The 26154-nt window shown below is 40.4% G+C and overlaps 1 protein-coding gene across 3 annotated transcripts in view; it reads left to right on the top strand.

Moving 5' to 3' along the window:
• Nucleotides 1-281: 281 nt before the first annotated feature.
• The window catches only part of ZBTB20 (zinc finger and BTB domain containing 20), a 469974-nt gene continuing 444101 nt past the window's right edge, over nt 282-26154 (top strand). For all 3 annotated transcript variants that reach the window (XR_015705073.1, XR_015705072.1, XR_015705074.1), the window contains exon 1: nt 282-405. The gene's annotated coding sequence lies outside the window, so the exon portion shown is untranslated. The remainder of the gene's footprint in view (nt 406-26154) is intronic.

The raw sequence follows: 26154 nt of genomic DNA on the forward strand, positions 1-26154 counted from the left end.
GTTTATCTGCCAGAAATCCTGCTCAGCCCCGTATACCTTTTCGACGCTGCCTCAGCCTGGCAGCATTGAACCTGTTGCTGCATTAGCCGAGTTGTATTTTCCTAGCGAGGGGAAGGAGGGTTGTCTGCTGTCTGGTAGGAGGGCTTTGTCTGTGTGCGCCTTTCTCTCCCTCCTCTCCCTCTCGCTCCCGTCTCTCGCACTCTCGCTGGCTCTCGCTCGCTCTCTCTCGCTCGCTCTCCCTTTCCCGTCTCTGTGGTTTGTAAGGTAGGTTGCAGTGTGTGTATATACACAACATCAAGAGCAGGAAAATGGACTCATTAGGGAGGCAGGCAGTCATTACCACTCACACTGTACTTCCAGGGAGACAGCGACTATGAGGAGACAAACTGAGGACTGGGGAACAAGGTAGGCCAGTCAACTTTTATAAAAAATAAAAGAATAAAGCCTCTACTCTCCTTAAACCACCAGCACTTCTTTATTCTCCTCCCCCCCCCCTCGATTTTTAATTTAGAGATGTAAGTTTGCCAGACCTATTTGCTAGCTTAAAATTCGGACCATCTATAGAAGGCCTTACCCTCTCCAAATGTTTTTCCCCCTTCTACTTATTTAAGGGTGTGCCCCCTTATGATTCACTTTAATTACTTTTTTTTTTAATCACGAAGGAAACAAATACGTTTGTTTTCCAACACTAGTTCCAAGTAAATCAATATCTTTCACTCTTTTAAAACAGCCCTCTTCGTATGTTTGTGGGTATCTCTGCTTTTTCCTTTCTGTTTATGCAGTTCCATCTGTCCGTCCATATATCATGTTCTCCTTATTTACTGCTAAATGGGGCTTTATTAGTATTTGCCAATGACTTTTAACTGTAATGCCGGTGACCAGGGTTAACGGTGACTCTCGTTCTTTGTTTTCTATATATATGCACACTGTAAGTTTAAAGTCCATGCTTGGCATACAGTAAATAAAAGCAAAAAAAGAGAAAGCAGGTTCCACTCCTCCTGACAGGATTTTTATTTGGAGATTTTGCTGTTTGTCTGCTTTGGTGTGGGGGCGGAGGGGGTTAATTTTGGTTATTGTACATGTACTTTTTCCTCCTGGATATTTTTAACGTCTATTTTTCATTATTAGTATTTTTCCAGTTTCCTTTACTAGGAAGAAAGGAGACGTATATTCCAACTTTTATGTTGCTGATCTAATGTAACGTTATGGAGGCATCACTGGGTTAATAAGAATTCAAACTTTCTAAGAGGGAGTTTGTATCCTTGGCTGCCCCCCACCCTCCCACTTTATGCATGGTTATGCTTGTGTTTCCGTGTGTACTGCCGGGGGAGGGGGGGGAAGGGAATAGATATTTTTTACAGTGTTGGCAAATTATGAAATCTATCGAGCCATTTTGTCCAGAAATAGTAACTATTTATTTACCATTTTTCATTCCACTAATATGCTGCTTATTTGTAATTTCAAACATTGAAGCTTTTCTCTGCATTAATCTTTTTTTTTTTTTTTTCCTTTTTTTTTCCTTCTTTTTTTTTCTGGGGAGGGATTTGTGATGCATTTCATAGCCCATTTAGCATTGTTGAGTTTTTGGAGCCCAGATTTATCATGGGTTCTAAAGACTGCTTAAATTGATCCATTTGAAATGGTCTTTTTATCTGAGCTCCTGTCATTTCTGTTGGAGAGTAAAACTGCTACTCTGCTGGTAACAAAAAAAAAAAAAAAAAAGAAAAGAGAAAAGAAAAGAGATAGTGGAAGTGAGTTGTTACATAAAATGTTCTGGAGAATCGTAAGTAATTATATAAAATGGACGCTGATCAGTGGAGATCTCTCAACAATAACAATCACCTTTTTTAACAGAAAATTATTTATTTAATAGCAAGAGGCGGACTTCTTAAAAACATGCATTAGGCCTTCCTCTTAGCACAAAGAAGTCCATAATGCAATATTCCTAACCCACCTGGGACTGCCTAGGAGATTCTCCAAAACCTTCAAATCCTTTGAAATGTTTCTTAAAAATCCATTATTTTACAGCCAGAGAGAACTTTTGCTGCCAACAGGTTTTTAGCTGTTGTTTGGGGCTTTTTTTCAGCTGTCCTTCAACTTACGACTCCCCAGTTTCAACAGAAGTGCCTCCTCGCTGAACAAACTAAGTTAATTGAAATCCAAAGCAGCAGATCTATTCACTGGCACTACAACTACAGAAACTACTTGCTCCATTTTATTAGCAGCTTTATTTCCAGAACCTGAGCGAAACTTTTCAAGGTTTTCTGTATCAGTGTGCCAAGAATTGGTGGCTCATCTGTTAGCTGAGGAATGACATTCATTGCTTCCTATTTTTCCCCCCCCCCTCCTCTTTTTTATTCAAGCCTCTGAATTAATATTGTGTTGATAGACTTTAAATGTGTTTATTGCTTCAAACGACCTGTTAACTGTAGCAAGGTGTTTCCTCCCGTCTTGAAGTTTTGAATCTCAAGCTTTGAAAGGCAGATTGGGGCGTAGAGGGGATGCGGAACTCATGCCAAAAATGTGGGGGTCTTAAAGGTGGGGTAGCCGATGCCTTTGGCTGGTGGTCAGCTGGGAGTGATGCGGCTGGAGCGCCAGCGGCCGGCCCCGGCGCGGGATGGGTGGGTTTTCAGGCACCTGTCATTCTCTCCTGACCCAGTGCAGGTGTACGCTCCTCAGCAGCCCAGGTTTTTTTGTAGGGAAGCACGTGGACCTGCCCTCAGGATTCTTACGTGTACATTTAGCAGGAGCCCAGACTCATCTTAACATTTTTGAAAAACTTTAAAAATGACTACAAGATACCTCTTGATTTTATGAAAGCCTCAGGCAAGACGAATTCGAGCAGAGTAGGAGAGTTGGAGTAGGAGAAACACTTTTCATTACCCAGTAAGATCTCTTTTTTTTTTTTTTAATCCTCTTAAAAACTTTTTCACTAGAAGGATTTCATTTTCTTTGAACCCCAAGTATACTCTACCAAAAAAAAAGAAAAAATCTTAGCCCTTCTGATAGCACAAAGTCCATTTGCAATCTGGATCCAGCAGCAAAGGGTAAAGTATGCCTAAGTAAACTTAAATCCGGCGTATGATGCTGTAGCTGGAACTCGGGGAGCGTTGAGGCCGTGGGCCGGGGGGTAGGGCCGAGTTTGGCGGAGCGGTGTGCGCGGGGCGGCGTGGGGTGCTCCGGGCTCCCCTGCTCGCAGCCCGGGCAGCCGTGCGGAGCAGAGCTGGCGGTGTCGGCTGGGTCACAGCATGCTTTATTTTAGCGTTGGAGCAGACAGTTATCTAACACACCCACACGAGGAAGTGCTCCGGAGCAGTTATTTCATGCTTTGCCATGCCCTGTAGCTAGAGTAATTTTGGGTTGAATGGCGTGTGTATATGCTGCTTTCACTCCTGTGAGACGAAAAGCAACGCTGTAGGGTTTTTTTGTGTGTATGTTTTTGTGTTGTGTGTTTGTTTGTTTTTTTTTTAACAGGACCAAAAATGGGATACAAGACAGTCAAATCCAAATACCAAACAAATACCAACTCAGATTAATTTTAATAGCAGAGGATTTTGCTTTTCTCTTAAAGAAGGAAAAAATATCAATCTTGTTTATTTTGATAAAGACAGTTGTAGCAATTTCCTGAGTTGGATATATCATTATTATAAATATTACTCACAGTTTTCCTATTTTCACATTTTCTTCATAGGCCCAGCTTATTCATAAGGGAAAACAGCTGCAGAAAATTTAAAAAAATGTAATATTATTTATATAAAACTTTGATGTAAATAGGGAACAGTGTCCCCTGCTAGAGAATTCTGTGGGATGGCTTACAGATCCCATACAAGAGAGATTACAGTCTTAGATAAATCATTATTTAAATCATTTCAAGAAAACCCTGTTCATTTTTGCAGACCATATGAGGTTTTAAGCAGAATGATTTGAATAGGAGTTCTGTTTAGAAATTGATGGCATGCTGTGGCCTTATAGATTTCAGTTGGTTTCACTCCTGTCTCTTTTTATAGGACTTTTTTACACTCCGATCCGTATGGTGAAGAGCTTCTACTGAAAGAGATTCATAAATGTTAATGGAAAATTAAACACTGAAATTTAAATTCAAGTTACTTAGATTTTTTTTTTAAGCAAAACTTTTAGAAAATCCAAATCCTTTATAAATGTTTTTTTTTTTTTTTTTTTAAATGAAACAATGCACTGGAAATAGTTATTTTTAAAGAATAACTTGTTCCCTCTGTAGAATCTGCAGTTCAAACTGTGCTGCACAGGGAAAATAATGGCAAATCAAAGTGAAACGGACTTCACTGATCTTGTTAGTTTGGCCCAATAAAATTCAGAGACTAAACAAACAATATCAACTGTGAAAAATAACTTGGATTTTTAATTATCTATCTATGCCAATAATCCAGGTTTCTCTTGGTAAAGAGCAGTGTTTGACCGTGCACCAAATTTTGAGATACTTTTGTAATGTCTGCACAGCTTTAACTTGAGCAGATTTTCACAGATGTATCAAACTTTCAGTGAGGAGTGAATAAAGGAAAAGGCTTTTGTCTAGAATGGTTTTTTGCTTTGACGATGTTGCCTATATTCCTGGTTATTATTTATCTTAAAAGTTAATATTTAGTTCTAACGGCACCGATCCAATTCTCCTCTAATAGGAGACTGGCATTTCAGAATCATTACTGCCTGTGTCTTTCACATTATCCTACATTTTTGTACTTAATCCTTCAGTGCCATCGTGTACTATGACGGCATTTTGACCGCCCGGTGCTGGCGGGAGTTCTGTTTGCGGATGGGTCTTGTAAAATGGTCACCGGAGGCACGGGGACGTGCGCCACCTCCTTCTTCCATAGCCGCCGGGGCAGCCAGGCCTGCCGGTGCCGCGGGGCAGGTTGCTGCACATCCCAGGGGTTTGCAAGAAGAAAAAAGTTTGGCTTTTATCCTGTGCGGTGGAGACTATATCTTGAAGCAGTTAAAGTACAGGAGTGGGAAATGGGGCTAATGGGATAAAGCTGTCTTTCAAGAAAAAAACTACTGTTCCTCTGGCAGCTGGGGTCTGGCTTTGGTGAAATGAGTGTGGAGGGTCCCAGCCTGTTTTTGGTGGGGCAGATGTCCACCTTGCAGAAAAGCCAACTGCTGACTGCGTTGGCACTAGGTGGCACTAAGGGAAGAAAGGCCATGGACTATGCAAGCACAGAGGCTGAAATCCTTTCACGCCAAGAAGTGGTCTCTTCCCATTGGCGACAACCTGCCCCGCCAGCCCCGTGGAGGGCAGACTGGCGACTGTGCTGTACTTCTTGTTATCAGGGACCGTTCCTCAACATCTCTTATGAAAGATAGGTGTAGTAACAGAAAACAAGCCTACCTAATTCAAACACTGGCAGCGTCTTTCGGACTTTATTCTTCAATGCCTCGTGCCGTATGGCTTTCCTTGTGCTTCTCTGAAGGAAGTGGACACAGACCCCTAGGTAACATTTAATGTCCCGTTTGCGCAAGTGTAAATGACAGTCCAAAGGGTGAACCAAAACCCGTATGGTCTTCCCGAATGTTTGGGCTAGTATCGTGTCGGTGGTTGTACAAGTCTGTATTAAAAACAGTTGGTAACTACAGCAAGGAAGAAAGGAAACGTGAATGGGCAATGCTTCCGACCCTCTGCAGAGCACCGATGGGAAATCCTTTGCAGGACAGAAGTGAAGCCATTCTGTGCATTACACCTGTAGATGACCTCTTAATGTTATGCTTCTACAGTAAATTTATCTTGGGATTGCGGTAGAGCTAAAAATGCAGGCAAGTATAGTGTGCCATTTGATTCTGAGGTAAATACAGCATGGAAATTACTCTACTGATGGGTTTTTTGGTTTTGTTTTGTTTTTTTGTTTTTTGGTTTTTTTCAACTAAAAGACAAGCTTTCTAATATCTTGCTTCTAAAATCATCAGTAGCTGGAAATGTGATCAATCCCTTGAGGATGTAAAAGTAGGAGTGAGAAAGTTGCCTTATGGACTTCAGAGTTGTCCTTTCAGCTGACTGAAAGTTAATTATTGATTTCTCTTTCCTCCCTAGAGGTCCATGTGCCTTTCTTTCTGGCTAGAAAGTTAGTGGTCACAGTGCAGGAATTTGAGAGCGATCGTCGTGTGGCAACACAAGATTTCACGGGCAGAATGTCAGGAACGGGTAAGATGAGGTTGATATGGGGAGAGAGTAAAGAAAGACAACTAGGTAAAAGCTTACGTCCACTATTGTTTTATGTGGGGTGGACGTGGAGCCTGTTATTCTCCATGGCTTTGGCTCCTAAACTCCTAGCAATTTGATAGCTAAGTGAGTCACAGACACCAGTGACAGAGAGGAATGCTGAGCATAAAAACAAAACAACAACAAAAAACCCAACCAAAAAATCTCATTGTTTAGGCACAAACACAAGAAAACCATGTTTAATTGCTAATGTGCTCCCTCTGCTGGTTCTCGAAAACTAACAAATGCTATTCCCAGGAGCCCCGGCCACACCCTCTGGGACACTGCCTTACAAAAATTGTGTCTAAATGAATGGCTTTGAGCTCTCTTGCAACGAGCAGTATTAACAGGAAAAGAAGTCTTCTGACGAAGTATGTTAAAGCCTTATATACCAGGCTTGACTGCTGAGAAAGGTCATGAAATGTCCAAGCCTGTAATTCAGCCTTTTTTGCTTTGCTTCCAGTCTTACTTATATTTGATAGGAGTTTCTTTTTCTATCATTTCCCAAAGTTTGTATTTTCCATTTTGCTGCTGCTGCTGCTTCTAGGATTTTTCCCAGCTGAAAGAGTTTTAAAAAATGTTCTCATTGGTGCTTTTAGTTTCAATTTTAGTGCACGTAGTATCTGAAGAAGCCCTAGTGTAGCTCAGGCTTTGGCAGCTTCCAATTCTTTCTGTCACTGTCAGTTAAATCTGCCTGTCAGCTTTATACTGTTGTGCCCACTTCATCCTGTCCTTTGGCTTGAATACCGGCTGTTTTTTCAGGATACTCTTGAACATCCTTCCTCGTTGTGATGAATCTGTATTTCTTTTCCAAACATAGACTGAATTGTTTAATATGTTCCCTACACAGCACATTTCCCCAGTAGATAAGTTTTTAAAATCCAGCATTTTGTACTTTCATGCTATGAAAAATGTCTGTCCTGCATAAGACTGAGTATCGGAGAAAAAAAAAACAAAAAAACAAAACTGAAGAAAGCTTTATTAATTCCTGTAGAATATTTGGAATGTGTGGAAGATTTCTGACATGGTAATTATATAATGAAAGATTGTCCTGTGTTTCCCGTATTTTCCACCTACGTGGACTGTCATGATAAAGAGCCTGGTCTTGCAGCCGTTGACACATCAGTGGGAATCAGCTGTGCAGAGCTGTTGCAGGACTGGGCTCAAGTTTTCCATGTAGAGTAGTGAAAAGTTTCCTTTCTGCAAGTCTCATGCTTCCCATCTAGGTAACTGCTTATTAAATCTTTATACAGTAGGGACAATAAACCAAACAGCCTGGTGGGTAGCTAATTGGCTGGAGTGACTCAAGCCACATATAAATCTCATTTGTACTCAGTACATTGACTCTCTCTGGCCTCATCGCTCTCTCTAGTATTCGTTCATTTTGAGATGGCTAGAATATAATGCAAAGAAAATAATCCCTGATGCTTCTTTCTCAAAGTCTCGGAGGATTCTTGTCGGATGATTCTCCATTATTTCCCTTTCATAGGCCCTGCAGTTTAGGAACCCATCCTCCTGAAACGTAGTGCAGGGAACTGGCCCCCGTGTGGGCAGTCACGGCAGAGACATCAGGAAACCAGTGCAGCACTGAGACCACATCACCCCGCTGTCACCAGGTCCCTGGACGTGAGAAACCGTAGCAGGGGTTGGTATCTCTAGAATAGCTTGCCCTCCTGCTTTACCGGCTTTGGGGGTAGATAGAGAATTCAGCGCCTGGGGCTACCAATCTGGCACCTTTTGCTAGCGCTAAACTAATGCAAGTGATGAGAAGCGACACGAGTTCCCGGCGAAGGCCCAGCCTGTCCTGGCTCATGGGCGGCCAGTTTGAAGTCCAAGCCGTGTTTTGTCATTTCCAGCATTTCATCAAAATGCTGCTTTTATTTTCCTCTCCAAGCCACAGCCAAGTTTTGAAAGCTTCAAAGCTTGCTCCAATTGGATAGAAAAAGTGTGTTTTTAAGATAGTGACGTTACCTAAACGAGCTGGTTCCTTCTGAGCTATACCAACTCCAAATCATTTATCCACTAAGTCAGTCAGGCTCAGCCTGAAACATTTCACTGCTGTGAAAGCAGCTGCTCCTGAATGAGGTTAAAAGCCAGTTGTGCTTTTGCAGTGCATTTGGCTATGCTGTACTTTGTGCCAGGCAAGAGAAAGCTCAGTAATTTTCCCTGGTGCTGGGTATTTCTGGATTCTGGAATTAACTTTCTTTTTCTGCTAATCTCTGAGTCCCTTTTACAGGGGACCAGATCCCATTCAAAGCCTTTCTTAATACTTTATTAGACAATTTTTTTTTTTAAACCTGTGTACAGAGATCTTAAATATTTTTGTCAGTACAAAGCCATGGTGCAGTATCAGAAGTTGTAATCAGATTGCAGTGCAGTCCTACGGTGATGTATGCAAGTGCATAGGGCCCGGTAAGGATAACCCACTGGTTAGGGAAGCAGGAGTCGTAGTTTGTTTCTAGTTTTCTGTGTAACTTTCAACAAGTGACTTCATTTCTCAGTGTCTCAGTTACTCGTCTTCGAGATAGGGATAATGATGTATATTAGTTTCTGAGGGCAGTTGGGAGAGCATTAGTTATAGCTATATTAGCTAATTTTTTCTTTCCCTCTCAAGTTTGTGCCTCGTTATCACCCTAGAAGTGCATTACAACCTCTTTCTTTAATAGGTTTGCTTTAGCCTCCCAATGAAGTTTTTGAATACTTGTGGTCTCTCTCTGGCATGTCAGAATAGAACTGACACCTGAGGTCTTGTTTTTTGGTTTTCTTTTTTGGTTTTTGTTGGTTTTTTGGGGTTTTTTTTGAGGAAGTTTTCACCTCTTGGAGATTAAGAGCTGGCATTTACTTAGGTAGTTTAGATGGCAGTAATTGTTCTGCCGTGATCATGCAGGCTGTATTATGTTGGATCTCAGGTCAACTTTGCATATGTTTTGAGCCATGTATTTTCACTGCATTCAGCCCTGGGCTCTCTTGACCAAAGTGCTATTAATAACTGAGCTAGCTCAGTTAAAGCTGTCTCTCTGGTGGGGTGAGAGCCCTCTTGTCTAGATCACATCCGTATCCAGGCCCGTGATAATTCAATCTGCTACCAAAATTAATTTAAGTTTCATTCCCCATCTTTTTCAGGTGAAAAAAAGTGGAAAACAAAAAGGAAGCGAGCTAAAATGAACTTTTCTGGAGCTTCCTGGTTAAGACTGGTTGTGCAGGAACACAGTATAGTTGACTGTAAGCTGTTTTAAAGAGTTATTAAAATCTGGTTGAGTAATGTTACTATGGAACATTGGCTTCAGTGTGGTAGAAGGATACAAATGGAGCATTTAGCAGGGAGGTTTGGGAAGAATGTGAGCAGCTAGAAGAAATAAAAGCGGAGACGCAGGCAGGGGGCAGAGCTGTTCAGAGAAAATGAGGACAAAAAGTCTGAACTTCATGCAAAAAGAGGGGCTAACTTGGTCCCACTGGCAGGAGAGGGAGAAGATGTTAGCAGCAGGATTCTGTATGAGTAGGGCCAGAGTGGAGTGGGACGAGGCCACAGCCCTTTCCTTTTCCCTCATGAGCAGTGAGCTGGAATAATCATCATACAATAATCATCTTCAGAGGATTGTGCTCTTGGGATAAGAAGTTCCACGTGAAATTTCTGAATGCCTGTGTCTCTGCTAAAATGTTTATGGGTCACATTTTGTCCTAAGTTACGTTTGTATAAAAGTGAACCAATTCCATGAAATTTAGAAGAATCAACATTGAACTGAGAGCTGAATTTAGCTTTGTATTTCTAGCCTACTGGCTGCAGCAGGCATACGTCTGAAGCAGTACAGATGATGCATGGTACTCCACAAGTGATTTGTGACCAGGAGACAGTTTTCTTTAGGACAGTGCTGCTGAATTTGACCTCATTTTTGCTGTGTTAGATACTGTCTCCCTTGTGGCAGCATACATAGGTGCATTAATAAGATTCTGACCAGATCTCTCCTTGAAATCCGAGCTTATGGAGTTGATGAAAAGACTTGCTTTTAGGAGGTGGTGGTGATTATTCTCATAGTGCCCAGGCAAAGCCTGCAAAGAATTTAACATCCCAAAAGATGCCTTTTTTTGTGGTTGCTCATCTGCAAAGGTTTCATCCTGAGACCTTGTGCGATTTTATTTTTTTGTTTTGTTTTGCTTTGTTCTCATTACCCAAAACAGAGAAACGCCAGTTCTGTCTAAGTCTTTCCTATGCTTTTTTAGATAAAGCAGTGACACACGTACTTCAAAACAGAGAGCAGTTATCAGCTGAGTTCAGCCGGAGAAGGGAATGCTCACAAAAGGTTCCAGGACAGTTTAGCCAGAGATAGCTGCTGATATGAATAAATAGCACTTTGCATTTCTGAAGAAACTTATTCAAATATCTTAGAGCGTTTAACGAAAGTAGTTAATTTAGTTTTGCTGAGCTCCAGTAGCTGAATCAACATTATTATTTCCATTTTTTAATCAGGAACAATCGAGGCACAGAGAGAAAGAGGAAGTGGTGCCTTTCTTTCTTCCTTCATCGGTGTATTGTACATGCAGATGGGACTTGGAAAAGTAAAGGCCATGTTCCATGGACAAAGGAAGCTCAGATGATTCTTGGCTATGTTAAAGACCGTTAGGCTTTTTTTACACCATTGTGGTATTGTAACACATATGCAACTTCTTTGCCATTAAAGTTTTATTTCTACTTTCAGAATGAGAGAAAAAGACCCTACAGTAACTGAAAATTGAGGCCAAGCACATTTAACATACCAACATGACAACAAAATCTTATTTTTAATAGCAGAATTTTAAAAAAAATTTTTGGTGTTTTGTTTGCTTATTATTTATAATTACTCTCTTAACTCAGTTAATATAACTTCAAAGACTTGTAAGCAACAATTTTTTTTTTTCCTGATTGGATTTCCCACAGCTAGATATGTCCCAATGAGCTCCAGTGTTGGCTTTGTCCAAGAAGTAGATGTTTAAAAACTGGACCAGTCTGTCACCTCTTTTTGTACAATAATAATCACAGGGGAAGATTATACCTGGCTGAAATAAATAGTGATGTGGCTTGCTTCACGAAATAGTCATCAAAAGAAGACTGAAGCTCCTTATCATGTGTAAAGACAAAAGCACCTTCAAATAGTTAGGTTGTTCTGGACTTCTTGTATGTGTAACTGCTGGTATGTGCAACTGCTGTTAACTTCTATGAGAGCTGCAATATGTAAAGGGGAAAATAGCCCCTAAGGGTTCTTTGGACAGAAGCATTTAAAGAGGATTGTTACTTGTCTGTTTAAACTGTCAGTGGAGACAAAGCACATGCAAGTAATAACGGGAGCTTGCGAGTACTGGATTTGGGCAGAGCACAGATGTATTGCTGCTGAGGCATCTGTCAGAGAATGGAAGTAGGAGGAACTGAGTTGTTTTGTACATTCAACCTGAAAACTGTACAATGAATAGCTGCATTTAACTTCTTGTTACTTGAGAATGAGATTCAGATCACAATTCTTGAAAACTTGCAAACAAGTTTTGGGTTTGTACTGCTTTCTAATATCTTTTCACTTCCCAAGAGCCAGTTTTAATGTCTGTTGATGCTTAGAAGACCAGATTGGAAGGACAGCAACAGAAAGTTTTATTAGCCAGCACAATGAATACTTTCTTCTTTGAGAGCCAAATTCATTTAGTGTAGTATGTTTACAAAAGAAAAGGCTGGAATGCACAATAAGGTTTTCCTTTTATCAGAGACATATGGACTCACCATCACTGGATATATTTGTGAGATACTATAACAAAGAACACTCCTCAGGCATGTCTCACGTTTCAAGGATCGAAGGGCAAACTGGATGAATGTCCCTCCTAGGAAATGGATGAACCAGCTTTTTCATATTCAATCTCCAATTTCAGTAATCCCTGACAAGCTTATAAAAGCCAGGATGGAGTCAGTAAAACCTCGTCTTATTAACCTGCGAAAGGACACAGAGGGGTTTGGATCGCAAGGCTGGTCTGGATGGCAAGTGCACCTCTTAAGTACTCTCATACTGTCTCAGCCGGCTGTGACTTTTGGTAGACACAATACAACAAGGTTCATGAAGTAGAAGAATACAGTAAATGAAGAGACCAGGTTTACTGGGAGAATTCCCACCTGAGAAAGGCAAGTCCAGCTTCTTTGTACAGGAAAGCCAATAAATGTCTTTCCCCCCTCCACACCTCCTAAGTAGAGATTTTTCCCCTGTTCCCCTTTCACATATACGTAACGACCTGTTCTGTAGATTGAATGGTCTCTGAGATTCGTTTGTCCCTGCTGATAAGCATTGGTCCTATGAGAGATCCTCAAGTCAATTGTATTTGAGTCCTCTTACTCTTTAGGACACTTGTATCCTCTTTACATGCTAAACTCAGACATAGGAAAGTTCTGCAGAGGTTCTCTATTACACAGTTGCCTCTACGTGCTATTGTGGTGATAAAAACTGGCAACTTTTTTCTCTCATTAAGCATCTCTATTGTTATGCATTTATTTAAATAAATGAGCTTCTGGGTTTGTTATTTAATTTACTGAGGTACAACTTTTGCTATATATAATTAGGACGGATGGAGTCTTCAGAACTCCAAAGGAGTGCTTTATAGGGCACACCATTTTTCCTTCTGGGTGCTGTGAACCATTATATATCTATATGGGTTTTGGGGAAAGACGGATTAAAGAGTCAACAACTATGTAGGCATTAAGTCAGCAAATCTAGTGGATACTTATTTCTTAACCATTTTATAGAACTCATGTCTTTGTGGCCCTTCCTTTCATTTTGATGGGGATCACTGATGTGTTTAGGGGGAAATTCTCCTTGGCCCTCCTGTTCTCCTAAGTTTCCAATGTGCCTAGAGATCAGTGAGGTGGTAGCATAGCGGGGAGCTTGGAATCTGGAAGAACGACTGGCCAGGGATTTCTCCGAGCTTTCTGGGAAGCCTGGGTTAATGAGCTGAACTTCTGGCTGAACCGCTGTTAACCAGCATTGGTGAGGCTCCTTGCCGTGTCAGAGAGAATCTTGCTTCCTCGCAGAGCGCTTCTTTGGGGAAAGGCCAGGAAGGAAGTAATTTTGCATGATTCGAGACAGACTTTAAAGGTCTATGCTCTTATTTTTTAGGAAATATGCAGGCAAGCGCCTACTTTGTCATGTGCATAAAACTGGAAAGCTTCAAATCTTTATTGCTCTTTGCTTATTTTATAAAGCTTTTACTTTTCTGTATCTTTACTCTCAACGCCCATATATTTAACCTTAACAAAAGAAGCATAATAAGCTGAGCAAATGGAGTGGTGTTCAATTTGCTTACTTATTTTCTGCCTGAGCAGGTCATGTACCCGCTCCTTGTGGCAGAAGGGGCCATATGCCATGGTTCCTTCTCTGCGGCGTGACCAGATCTGTTGTGTGTGCACAGTAAAACTGAGCTGGGCAGAATTCGGTCAAGGTGCACCAAGCCTGCTGCTTGTATTAGGAAAAATTTCTTCACCGAAAGGGCTGTCAGGCACTGGCACAGGCTGCCCAGGGAAGTGGTTGAGTCCCCATCTCCGGAGGTATTTAAAAGACGGGTAGATGTGGTGCTTAGGGACATGGTTTAGTGGTGGACTTGGCAGTGCTAGGTTAACGGTTAGACTTGATGGTCTAAAGGGTCTTTTCCAACCTAAACAATTCTACGATTCTTTGACTGTAGTAATGTCCATGCCCAGGAGCTCCAAAGCTTCCTGGAATCACTGGGTTTACTGTGAATGCACCATAACTAATTTGGATGTTTGAAGTATGCCTGATGTGTCCCAAAGTTGCTTGACTGCATTCATGGTAGTTCTCTCAGCAGCTGTGCTGGGCTTCTGTGGGAGTAGGTCCTTCCGGATGAGCATCATCAGGAGAAGGTCATGAGTGAGACAAACAAAAGTCAAGCATCCTGAGTACAGTCCTCAAACACTGAATTTTTTTTTTTTAATTCAGATACTGTTTATAATGACCTTAGATAGGGCATATGTAAGAAGAGAAGATGTGAGAAATGTAAATAAGAGGACTTTTTGGGTCTGCTGCAGACCTTCTTACTGATCTGGGTACTTCAACTTCACCTCTTTGCTCTTCTGTTCCCCAGCAGTAAAATGGAGTGATGAGAGTAACTTCTGCATGCCATGAAGCTTAATGAACATATTGTGAAGTGCTCAGAAATCTTCCGGTGAAAAAGGCTGGAGATAAACAGCAATTCTTGCCACATTTACCTTCTCTTGATCTGAGAGGCGCAAGCAGAAAATGCAAACACTTGTGTTACCATGAGAAATGAAGGTGTTCGTTTCAAAGATTTTCCCAATAAGGTAGCCTTTCATGCCAGCTGGAAATTTCTCCAGAAAACTGTCTTCCAAAGCTTTAATACTTTCCCTCCTTATAGTGTTTTGCCTGATCACGTCATCGGGGAAGAATACAGAAGTGAAACAAATGGTAGTAGCGCTGAAAGGCAAATTTTGACGCTTCTAAACCTTGTATCCTACTGATGTCAGTGGACAAGTTTTAATTGCAGTCAAGGGTTGCAGTTAGTTCTCAGAGTTGCAGAGGATGAGCAGAGGTGGGTATTTGGGTAGAGAGGAAAACGACCAGCAAGTATCCACCTGGGTTCTGCAAAGGACTGAAAGACTTGCAGGTGGGAGGCTAATCCCCTGGTGATGGAGAAACATGGCTTTGGCATGATGAGCGATGCTGATGTGCTGTTTATATCTTAACCCCTGGCAGAGGGAAGCGTTCAGGAGGAGGGGATTTAGAAGTGGGATAGAGGTGAATCTAAATTAGATAGAAACAAAGGGTGAAAAAGAAGAAGAAGGTGCCGTTCGACAGCAATAACTGTCTAGATGCCTGTGTTTGTTCTGGAGTTTGCGGTGGAGCCGAGTCTCACCAGCAGCAGTGCTGCGTGTAGTGTGCTCAGCGTAAATAGAATCCATAAATAGTTTTGTAGAGAGTCAGGATTTTATTTTGCTTGTGAAGTCGGACCTATTGTGACTCCTGGCTCTGCCATTTCTTTCCTTACCTTATTGGTGGGATGAAGTTGATATTCCTGAGCCCAAATTCACGTATATGAATACGCTTTCATCTCTTTCTCTGTTGCTTTGTTTATCTGTCTCCGTCTATCTCTCTGTGCGCCTGCTGCTTGTCTGCCTGCCAGTTTTTTCTTTGTCTCTATCACTTCATCATTGAACCCATCTGTGTAGAAAATGGGATATTTGGCTGTCTTCTATTTTTTTTATTATTTTTTTTTTTATTTATGTCATTTTGTTCCCTCAGACTTACGAGGATAAAACTCGCACTCCTGGGGGTGCCAGGCATTTCAGATCTTCCATTTAGGAGGAGCCGTGATGCTTTTTGCGTCTGTTTGTCTGTCCATCTGTCTGCTGGTCTATAATAAGCTGTGCAGCGAGACAGCAGCTTACTATCTGTGTGTGTGAAATTAGCTAATTGGTGTTAGCAGCAATATTTTCACATGTTTTATAAGCAAAGTGCAGCAAGGTATATAAATGTAGATATGATCCAGAGACACACACACATACACACACACGCGCGCGCGCGCACGCAAGCCTGTCGCTGCTCATGCATAGACGCTCAGAAGTAATTAATGTTAATAAGATTTTAATGTGCTTGTGAGATCATAATGAGGAGAAATGAATGCTCTGATTAGAAAAAGGTAACTGTGTGTGTGTTTTGGCTTAGAACAAGATTTCCCCTCTTTTTTATAAATCACAATTTCAGAACTTGTTTGTGATTGCATCAATCGGTTTTTATTTTCAAATTAGAGGTGTGTTTAGCCATTTGAATGATTAGCCAAATAAATGGGTAAAACCCTGATCATAAGGAACGGTGCAGATTTTTTAATTTTTTTTTCCTCTTAGAAAGCAATGCTACTCTATGACAGGGCTGGGCAGCCTCATCCTTCTCGCATTACATTTTTTTGATGCTGCTTTTAAAGCCTCATCAGAAACTGCTCTCGGAGACAGCGCTCATTTTTTACAAATAGAGATGTTTATCTATAGGTGTCTGCAATGCATAATCAACCACTGAAGCTATTGTGCCAAGGCACATTCCTGTTCATCAGTAATGATGAATCCTCAGAGTCCAGATGATCACATGATACCTTGATAATATTTTGAAATAATTAGTTTAAGAAAGCAGAACTGTATACATGTATTTTTTCTTTTAATCAGTCGGTTTCCAAATAAGAGAGATGAGAAAGTGTTTGCAGGAAATATTTTACAAGCTAAGATGTTTTTTCATCCTGGATACTGTGTAGTCACCAGACCCCAAGCTGGCTAAAATCCAGCTGGACACTAGGGGTCCTTCTCTCCAGCAAATCAGGGAAAATATTGTCCAGAGGGCTTTACTTTCATTTGCATACGTATTATTGTTATTATTTTGAGTAATAAAATATATCAAAATATTAAAATAGTGCTACACAAATCACTTACGGATTTGGATAATTTTTTATGGACATGGAGAGGTTAAATATTCCGTTTTAAAAACATCTAGAATTAAAAATGCAAGTTTAAAAAGTCCGTGCTCCAGTGCATCCCATGTTGCATACTATCCAGTTCTTTATTTTGGTGGCACCTGGCTTGAGTAGTGTTTTAAAGTGTTAGATCTGCGTTTGAATTCATGGAATATGGTTCATTTCCAGAAAGTGCTGAGGTACCACAACAGTGGTTGTGATGAGAAATTGGTAGAGCATGGCGGCAAGATTACAATGTCCAAATTGTGCTGAACAAAAACCAGTGTCAGTAGATACAGCTTTGACACGATTTGAACTCTCTAAAGATGATGATGTGACAGTTCGTTTATAATGAATGAATTTATTTTGGGGAAAGGAAACATCAGGCATTATGCATATTTGTTTATTTCTCTGAACATTCCTTTCAGCCAGCTGCTATACAGTAGGGCCTCTAACTCTAGTTTATCAGTCGGTTAGCTCAATCAATGAACTTAATACAGGAACTTTAATTTTCTGAGGTCCCTTGGGATATCGTCTGCACGTGCATGTGCTTAAGTGTGTCTGTGCGAGTGCACTCAAAGCATCACTGAAACCTGAACATCCATGGAGTAAGGCCAAAACAAAGTATTGCCCAACTGCTGCCAGCATCCACCTAAGTTCTAATGACCCCGGATGGAAGAAGCACACCTTTACTTCTCCTAAGTGCTTATTGTTTGAGAAGTGCTTTAAATCTTGACTTAAATAAAACGGTAGTCTGAGCTCTCGCTGTGAGGAAGCAACTCATTTGCTTTAAAAATAATTGATCCTTTCTATAGATAATTTTATTAGAATCTTTTGAGAAATATCAAACCCAGTTTAGGATTAGTATTGAATTGAATTAGTATTGAATTCATGGAATATGATTCATTTCCAGAAAGTGCTGAGGTACCACAACAGTGGTTGCGATGAGAAACGGTAGAGCATAGCGATAACAATTGCCATTTCCAAATCATGATGAACAAAACCAGTGCCAGTAGATACAACTTTGACATGATTTGAACTCTCTAAAGATGATGTGACAGGTCAAATCCCACTTTGGGTTTAGTATCCTCTTGCATTTTTTTCATTGCCTGTTTCTGCTTGTTTCCTGTATGTTAACATGCCAGTTCCCAAGACTGCCTTCCACAAAGGCGAAGAGTGAGAGTAGGAGCAAGATAATGGTAAACTCCAAAACCACTGAATTTCCACCTTGGAGCAGGAAGCAGCTAAGCAATGATGTGAGGACTTTCTCGTTAGTTTTTCTGTGTTCTAGATGGAAAATGTGGAAGAAAACACTCAGTTTGATGTTTTCAACATCAGAGATGAAGTAGCCAAGCTCCCTTCAGCTATAGGCTGAAAACTTCTTAAGGCTTGGGGAACTCAGGAAGAGCTGAGGCAAATTGGCTAAACGCATGAAGTCAGTACGCAAAAATGAGTTGTGCTGAATCCTTGGGGGACTGCTTTAATTCAGGAGTAAATTAGTCTTAGACCAATGTAGCTTAACTGAATAAGGAGCTACAGGGAGCTTTGCTGTTGCATTAGAGCATCTACTCACAGCTTCAAGACAATTAAATGTGTGCATATTGATGTCAGACCTTGAGTTGATTTGCCTTAACTTTCTCAACATCCCCATGCAGACTTGGCTTAAGAGATAGATAAACTGTCCCAAACAATTAATTCTGTATGGGGGATCCAGAACAAAACAAATTCCAATAGCTTCTTTGCTCTGAGGAAAATATCATAATGCCAACTATTGCGCTGTTCTTGACAGAGTACTGGTTGCCGTGCCTCTCCTTGGACAGCATTGTTTTCCTGTGTTGTTGTTGAAGGGTCCACAGGTGCTGAAGATGGCTTTCTGTTACAGTCAGCTTGTACATACATAAGCTCCAATATTTGGGAATAAAACAGACATAAAAAAGGTAGAGATGTCATGTATTTGCAATGACTTCTAGAATTATTACATGAAAAGCACGTGGATTCACAAGTTCTCTTTCTGCTTGGCAACTAGCTGCTTTACTTACATTTGGCTGCTCTGGTGTAGGGTTAGTTCAGAGATGAGAAAGAGGGTTTTGGGGTGGTTTTTTTTTGGTTGTGATGGCAGAACAGAATATGGTGGGAGCATAGTACTGACGAGCTACCTTGGGAGAAATTAATTTTCTCTTAAAGAGGCCTATGCACAGTGTGAAAATAGGCGCTTATAATTGTGTGGTGAGATTGTGCCCTGAAGAATGTTTTAGAGTACGTTTGCCAGCCTTACTCATATTACACTTGTTTAATTTGACTTTGTTCCTAAGTACACATAGAAGGTTAAAATGCTATTAATTCATAAAGTTCATAATTGACAAACTGATTGTGAGTTAGTTGATAGAACCTCCACGCTAAACAGAATTGGATTTGCACAGTGCAAACCCTCTGCATAAGGATGGATTTTAAAAATATCTCTAGGTTCTAGCTCTACCAGGCCAGCAGAGAAAGTAAGCGATCAACTTGAAAGCTTCATTGGAGATAGTCCCCTGCTAGCTTCAGAGGGGGTGTTTGTTCAAATACGCTAACTGATCTCAGTTTTTTTTCATATGATCTGGAGACAGAAAACATACATCCTACAACTGTCAAGAATTAAGAACTGATTATCTCATCTTACTTGCCCAATTCCATATTTATGTTTCTAAATAAGTAGCTACTTTTTTCAAAGCGCTTAATGCCCAGAAACACTTGCTGAAGCTGCTGGATGCAGAGAACTTCTAGTAGCATATGGATTTAGAAAAGTAATTTTAGATACTAGTTTTGAAAATTTTGGCCAGAAGCCTCTTAGGTCTAGATGAACTTAGAAATTCCAGATAACTGGCGTGATATTTCTGCCAAAAATGTTGTTTTAAACAGTTGTATAATTGCAGTGTATGGTATTTACATGAAAGTAGAAAATATGGATATCTGTAGAAAGATAGGAACTGTTGAAGAAATCAAGTTGTTCACATAGTTCAGTCATCTCTGCTTCTGAAACTGTCGAAAATGTCTAAGGTAGGTAAGGAAAGCCTTCTCATGAACAAGTATGCAGAAACCCAGCCATGGAGGAAGTTCCTACCTTACTCTGTCATGGGATAATTGGCCAAGTCTTTAAACAATGCAGGTGTAGGTTTTCTACTCAATTAGAGTTCTGTTTGACTTAGTAATGGATATTCATACTAGCCATATGAAAGTTGTTTGTTGTTTTTTTTTTAATAAGCTCTTGGTATCAGTGTTACTTTGTAGCAGATACTATGGATCTACAGGTTGATTCACGCATGAAAGGAAATGGCTTAATTTTTCTGAAGTTTTGTGTGTGGAAAGCTGTTTGGATATTTGAGGTTTCAAGTAATGTAGAAGCAGACAGCACCGAGCAACTTGATGGAGTCAGAAACATGAATCACTATGGCATGAATTTGCTTCCTGGTATCTCAGTTTTGTTATCTGGTGGACATGTGCATCCTGTCATCATCAGAATTCCAGTGGCTTCAGGGTTAGCTGCAGTCATCGTAGAAGTATACAAAATAGTTTATATATGTGCTAACTCCTACACTTACGCCTATGTTTACAAGTAGTGCATTTGGAAAGAGTCTGAATGTATAAGAAGTGTTTGAATAATGAGTTTGGGTAATGGTTTAATTTCTTCGGAAAATGTCAAAACTTAATCTTGTTCTCATTCCCCAAACTGTTCTGCTGCTGACATTAGTAGGAGTAGGCCTTTTTACCTATGCCTGTATTAGTGAGTCAAGAAAAATTGCAAACTTTCTGCGTTTTCTGAAGCAAGGTATTATGTATCTGTTGCCTCAATTTACCTATCTTTAAGATAGGATTGATATTTTATAACTCCCTGTCAAGCAGGTGGAATTTAATTGATGGGAAGAGTCTTTGGGTTGTTTTATGTGAAGGCCTTTCAGATCTGCTAGGCACTGTGATGTTTGGGGTCGATCTCTGCATTACACTTTTCAGCCACGCTGTTGGCAATCCACATGTTGGCAAATGCAGCACAGCAGCATCTCTCCTGCTGTGGAACTCCATATTCCAGATGCATCGGACCACCCTGCTTGCCAGCTGTGTCTCCTGCGTGTGATCCTGGGAATCAGTTAGAGATCATGGTGTTTAGCCATATCTGCAGGGCTTTCTGCCTCCAAGTGAGGTCCTGAGCTCAAGGAGATCTGGAGGGACAGCCCAGGTAACGTGAACTGCTGTGTGAAGTCTTATGCATGGGGCCAGCTGAGGTGCCTGTCTTCTAGGCAGGCAAAAAGCTATGAAATTTGACTTGGGAAATAATTTCCCTGCATTCCTCTTTTGCGATACTTGCTACAGACTGGAGTAATCCATTGAGGTACTTGAGCCACTCAAATAGCTAGAAGCTCCCAGCCTTGCCTATGTGGAGATTCTTATCTGACCACATGATAAACATCCTTCCTCGAATAATTCCCCCGGTCATCTGAACAGCACTTAAGGAAAGTCATGTGGCAAGTGGTAACTCGTTTCTGTCAGTGGTGGTAACCCAGCCTGCTCCACTCCCAGCAGCTGCTGCTGAAACAGCGTCCATCTCGGGATCTGCGCTTTCTCTTCAAGACTGGGGAGGAGGCCCAAGGCAACATGGGGCCGGGATCATGGGGAAGGTGAGCAGGGAGTGGGATGGAGGGGTGAGAGGATGGAGTTGGACCCTGGTTTTGTGGAGGTGAGAGAAGCAGGGAGGGAATGAAGCAGAGAACAGTGCCATGGGGTGGGCCGTGGCAGAAGGGCATGGACGGTGAATTGTGTAAATAGACAGTTGAAGTAGAATCTGCGTTAGAAGGATGGGAAGGTGAAGGTCTGTTTTGGAGGGAAAAAAGAAACAGTACAGACGTGCCCTGACTTGTGCACGTCTGAGGTTCATCACAGAACTGGGAGATGTCGTTGCCAGTGTGCTGGTACCATAAGAAACTTCTTTGCTTTTGGAAAAGCTTGTAAACATTAAAAATAAATATATTTGAGGCCCACTCCTCATTAGATTTTCTTCCCTCTTAATACGGTAGTCCAATCTTGATAAATATGTTTTTAAGAAAATCATGCTTAAATACTGTGCCCTGGGTGCAATTGATTTCCAGCACTCTACCTTTGCTTCTTCTTTCAAGGTGTTTCCTACCTTTTATTCCTTTTTCTTTCCCTGATAGTGAGCAGATGACAAAAAATTGTTAAATTTGCTGCTGCCACTTTGCTGTGACTTGTTGCTGCTATCAGACCAGTTGAAAGGCCTAGCAGGTACTGGCTTCTATTCTAAAGACTCTCTGTGAGTCTCTGGACTTGATGGATTTATTTGTAAGCATCTAACGCATACTGAAACCTAAAGGATTGACAGTCGTGGTGTAATGAGGCTATCTTGAAGGATCGTAAGAGACACTCTCACTTACTTCTGGCCTAGATTACTCATATAAACACATATCTTGCTGAAATCCAAGCACAAAGACGGTCCCTTTCTGGGCTGAAATTTTCTCTTCCTAAGATATATGATCATTTTGCAGTGCATCATAACTGTCTTTTTTTCTTTTGTGGGATTTTCCTTTAATGCTTGTTAGTGATTTTAGCTATCCTAGAACCTTCAAAAAAGAAAAAGGCTTAAGGAACTCGTGTGGTCTTCTTCCCTGCCCAAAAGAGGATAGACTGTATTTTTTGTTATTCCTGACAAGTAATTGTCCAGACTGTTAAGTCGTGAGTCCCACTTCAAGGGATCTGTTCTAGTATCTCATTATTCTTGCCATTAAAAAGATTTTCCTTTTGCCTAACCTGAATCTTTGTTGCTACAGTTTACTTCCATTAATTCTTTGGCAATTAATCTCATTCCCTTTGCAATAGCCTTTTATGTACTGGAAATCTGGGTAACGTCGTTATTTTTGGCAGTTTTTCCACACTGTTTATGGTATCTGCATTTATGATCATTCATGCTTTTTTTCTGGATATTCTTCAGCTGCTTCACATCTTCTTGAAAAGTACTGCCCATAATTTGACAGTTTACATCTTGAAACTTCCCCAAATTGAGGAGAGCTGAACGATTACTTCCTCTGTCCTTGGGGCTGCATGTCTGTTTTCATAAACCCCAAAATGATGATTGACTCCTTGCTTCACCAAGATATTGCTAACTTATATCAAGCTTATAATTCACAATAACCCTAGGTCCTTTCCTGAAAAACTGCTGCCTGCTTAGTTATCCCCATCTTATATTTGTGTCATTAATTATTTCTGCCCAGGTACATTACTTTACCAATATTCCTGTTGAATCTTATCCAGTGAGATTCCTCTAGAGAATTTCTTTTATTTGCCGAGGTAATTTTGAATTTTATTAAGTGATTCAGTGCCCTCCCATGTTTATGTTGTCTCCAAGTTCAATAAACATGTTTTCTATTCCATCATTTAGGTTGTTCATGAAAAAGTCAAATAGAACTAAATTCAGGGCAGAAACCCAGTTGATGTAGTCTTGTATTTTGATAATTACTGTGTGGATTCCCTTATGCAAATAGTTTTGCATCTGTGTCATACCGTGACTATACTTGTTTTGTTCCTAGCTTGCTTATAAGAATATTCTATAAGATTGTCAAAGACCAAAATAAAGTCAAGGTACATGACATTTGCTTTCCACAAAGTTTCTTATCCTGTTGTAGAAGGAAGTGAGGTTGTTTTGGCATGATTTGTTCTTAAACCAATGTTGATTGCTACTCATTTTTTCTATTTAGGGGCTTATAAGCTAGTTTGATTCATTGTTCAACAGTTTTTCTAGGAATTAAGCTTAAATTGACTGCTCTAGAATTCTCTTTTTCTTCTTTCTTTTTCCTTTTTTCTCTGTCTTTTCAGGGTAGGTACTAGATTTATTCTTCCAGTCTTTTCTTGTCTTCTACGAAGCCTCAAATTCTGTTTCAGACAGTTCTTGAAGAATACCGGGATGAAATTCATACATAAATGACTTGAAAAATATCTAACTTAGCTACGTACTGTCTAATCTGTTTGCTCTTGCTTCTGGAGTAAGACCATACCCTCTCCCTCTTCATGAGTATTAAGTGAATTATCCATGTCTCTCCACTTGAAATTTTGAATGAAAAGTGGTACAAAAAAAGGTGTTAAGCACTTCAGCCTACTCGCATCATCTGTCAGTTGATCTTCCTCTCCATTGATTAACAGATCCGCATTTTCCCTCATATACCTAAGTGTACTAATAGAATGGTTTCTTGTTGCTCTTGATATACCTTGTTAACTTTGTGCTTTGACCATTATGATTTTGAGCCTACATGTTTGTGCAATTTTTATACTTACTCTCATGTATTCTGATATCCTTCTGCTTTCTTCAGGCTTTTTTTTCCTATCTTCATAGCAGTAAAGAGCTCATAATTTCATGATGTTAAAACCCTACTATTCTCCTTCTTTCCTCTTTATTGGGATAGCTTGTGCATATGATATTATTATAATTTCTTGGAAGAACGGTTATGCCTCTTTAACTTCTTTTTTCCTGTAGGATCTCCCAGGGATTTTACCTTCTAGTTCTCCAAGATCATTGAGATCTAAATTCTGAAAGTCCATTGATTTTATTTTGCTTTTCTCCCTCTTTCTTTTCTAAAGAATTGTGAACTTCGTGACTGTCTGTCTTGCACTCTCACGCACTCAGTGTGTTCATCCATACAGGCTAGAACCCAGTCTGGAAGAAATGTCTCTTTGGTCTTTACTTTCTGAATTAAAAAAAAAAAAAAAAAGTCTCAGGTGCATTCCACGAAGATGCTGGAAAGCTGTGATCTGCTGGATTCTTTTCTCTATAGAACATGCGTAATTAATCCCCATCTTCACCAGCTCTTTCATGCAAATTCGTTGGCTTACTTCACTAATTGTGGTTTTTCCCCATCATAGTGGTGCTGATTTTTTTGCTTTTAATCACTACCTGTAGTTTTCCAGTAGGTTTGGCCCTCGATACATTCTGGACCTCAGAGTGTGCTTGTGCAGTCTGCAGGAGGCACCACTCCTTTCCTTTTTTCCTCTTCCATATCCTTCTCACAAAGGTTATATATCCTTTTATATTTCTATTGCAGTCATGCAAGTTAGCCCCTCAGATTTCTGTCATACTAATTAAGTCACAGTCTGATGACGTGTTAAGATATCTAGTTTATTTTTCTATTCACCAAGCTTCTTGCATATGGACACAAGAGATGCTTATCTGATAGCCATTTTATCCTCCTTTTTGTCTTTCCCCCTCTAGCAACCTATTTTTTGTCTTGCTCACTTCCTCTTTGGAGGTCCCAACCAAGTTACTGTTGTTCATACTTAGCTGTTAGGTTTTTTTTCACCTGCCCATTTTAGTCCTCATTAAAAGACTTTCCAGTAGGTTAGCAAGTTGGTGCTCGGACATCCTCCTCCTTTTATATGAGGTGAATGTCCTCTTGTCCTTAATAGCATTTCCCATGGTCAAAGAAGGAAAATCTCTCCTTAGTGATGCCATCTGTATCCATGTGTGATGCAGTTATCTCTAGCATTTTTGTCCTTGCCTGATCCCTGCCCCTGCTGTGAGGACTGAGAGGAACACTGATTCCTTCAGCATTGCTTCTAGAAAATTGTCTTCACTTTTGAGCCTTGATGTCCTTCAAGTGCTTTTGTAGATACTTTTGTATTCCTTATGCCCTCTGTGTTGCATTGCACCTTCTCCCTGTGTTGCCTCCCTGAACTGGAATGTCCAGGAGTCTATCCTGGCCTCACTTAAAAGCCCCGTAATTCCATTGTAATCTGAATTTACTGACTTAAAAATTGGTTTAGCAATGAATATACTGTATTTCTTTTCCTATACTTCTGGTTTCCATTTCCTTTTTCTTTTCAATATCCCCCCACCCTTATTTTCTTCTTTTTAAAAATTATTTCTTCCTCTTAGCCTGCAAGTTCCTTGTGGCAAGAGTTTGTGTTCTCTCATGTCAGCTATGGCTTAATAGACTTGCTGTTCTTCTCTCCGTTTTCCTCGTACATAATTTTCTTGGTAGCGTTTTTGGAAGTTTTGCAGATCAGTGCCATTGCAACCACATGGTTCCCTATAATTGTCCCATAAAGTTAAACTTTTTGTCCGATTTCTGTCCCAGCTTTGTGTGAGTCTCCTCTATTGACTGACTTTGTTCATGTTCATTTGCTGTTTCAGCCTATTGTGAACCAGATGAAGGTTGAATGCTCTTTCCCAAACCTTAGTTAGTTAGTTAATAGCATTTCAGAGCATTTGAACCCTACATCTTAAGGCAATGACAGATTTCTGTCGTACTGAACCTGTCATGTTGCCACCAATGTTTGCAGACTTGTTTGGAAGGAAATCTTTCACACAAGCAGATATTCAGTACTCCTTGGTTTAGTACTTGGAAAGATGAGAGGACATCTGAATATGAATCTGTAGGTTTTTCCTTTTGTTTGTTTTCTTTTTGGTTTCTAATACCAGATAATTG

The sequence above is a fragment of the Nipponia nippon genome, unplaced genomic scaffold (genome assembly GCF_047370975.1).
Source record: "Nipponia nippon isolate SJK-2023a ecotype South Korea unplaced genomic scaffold, ASM4737097v1 scaffold_2, whole genome shotgun sequence".
Lineage (NCBI taxonomy): Eukaryota > Metazoa > Chordata > Aves > Pelecaniformes > Threskiornithidae > Nipponia > Nipponia nippon.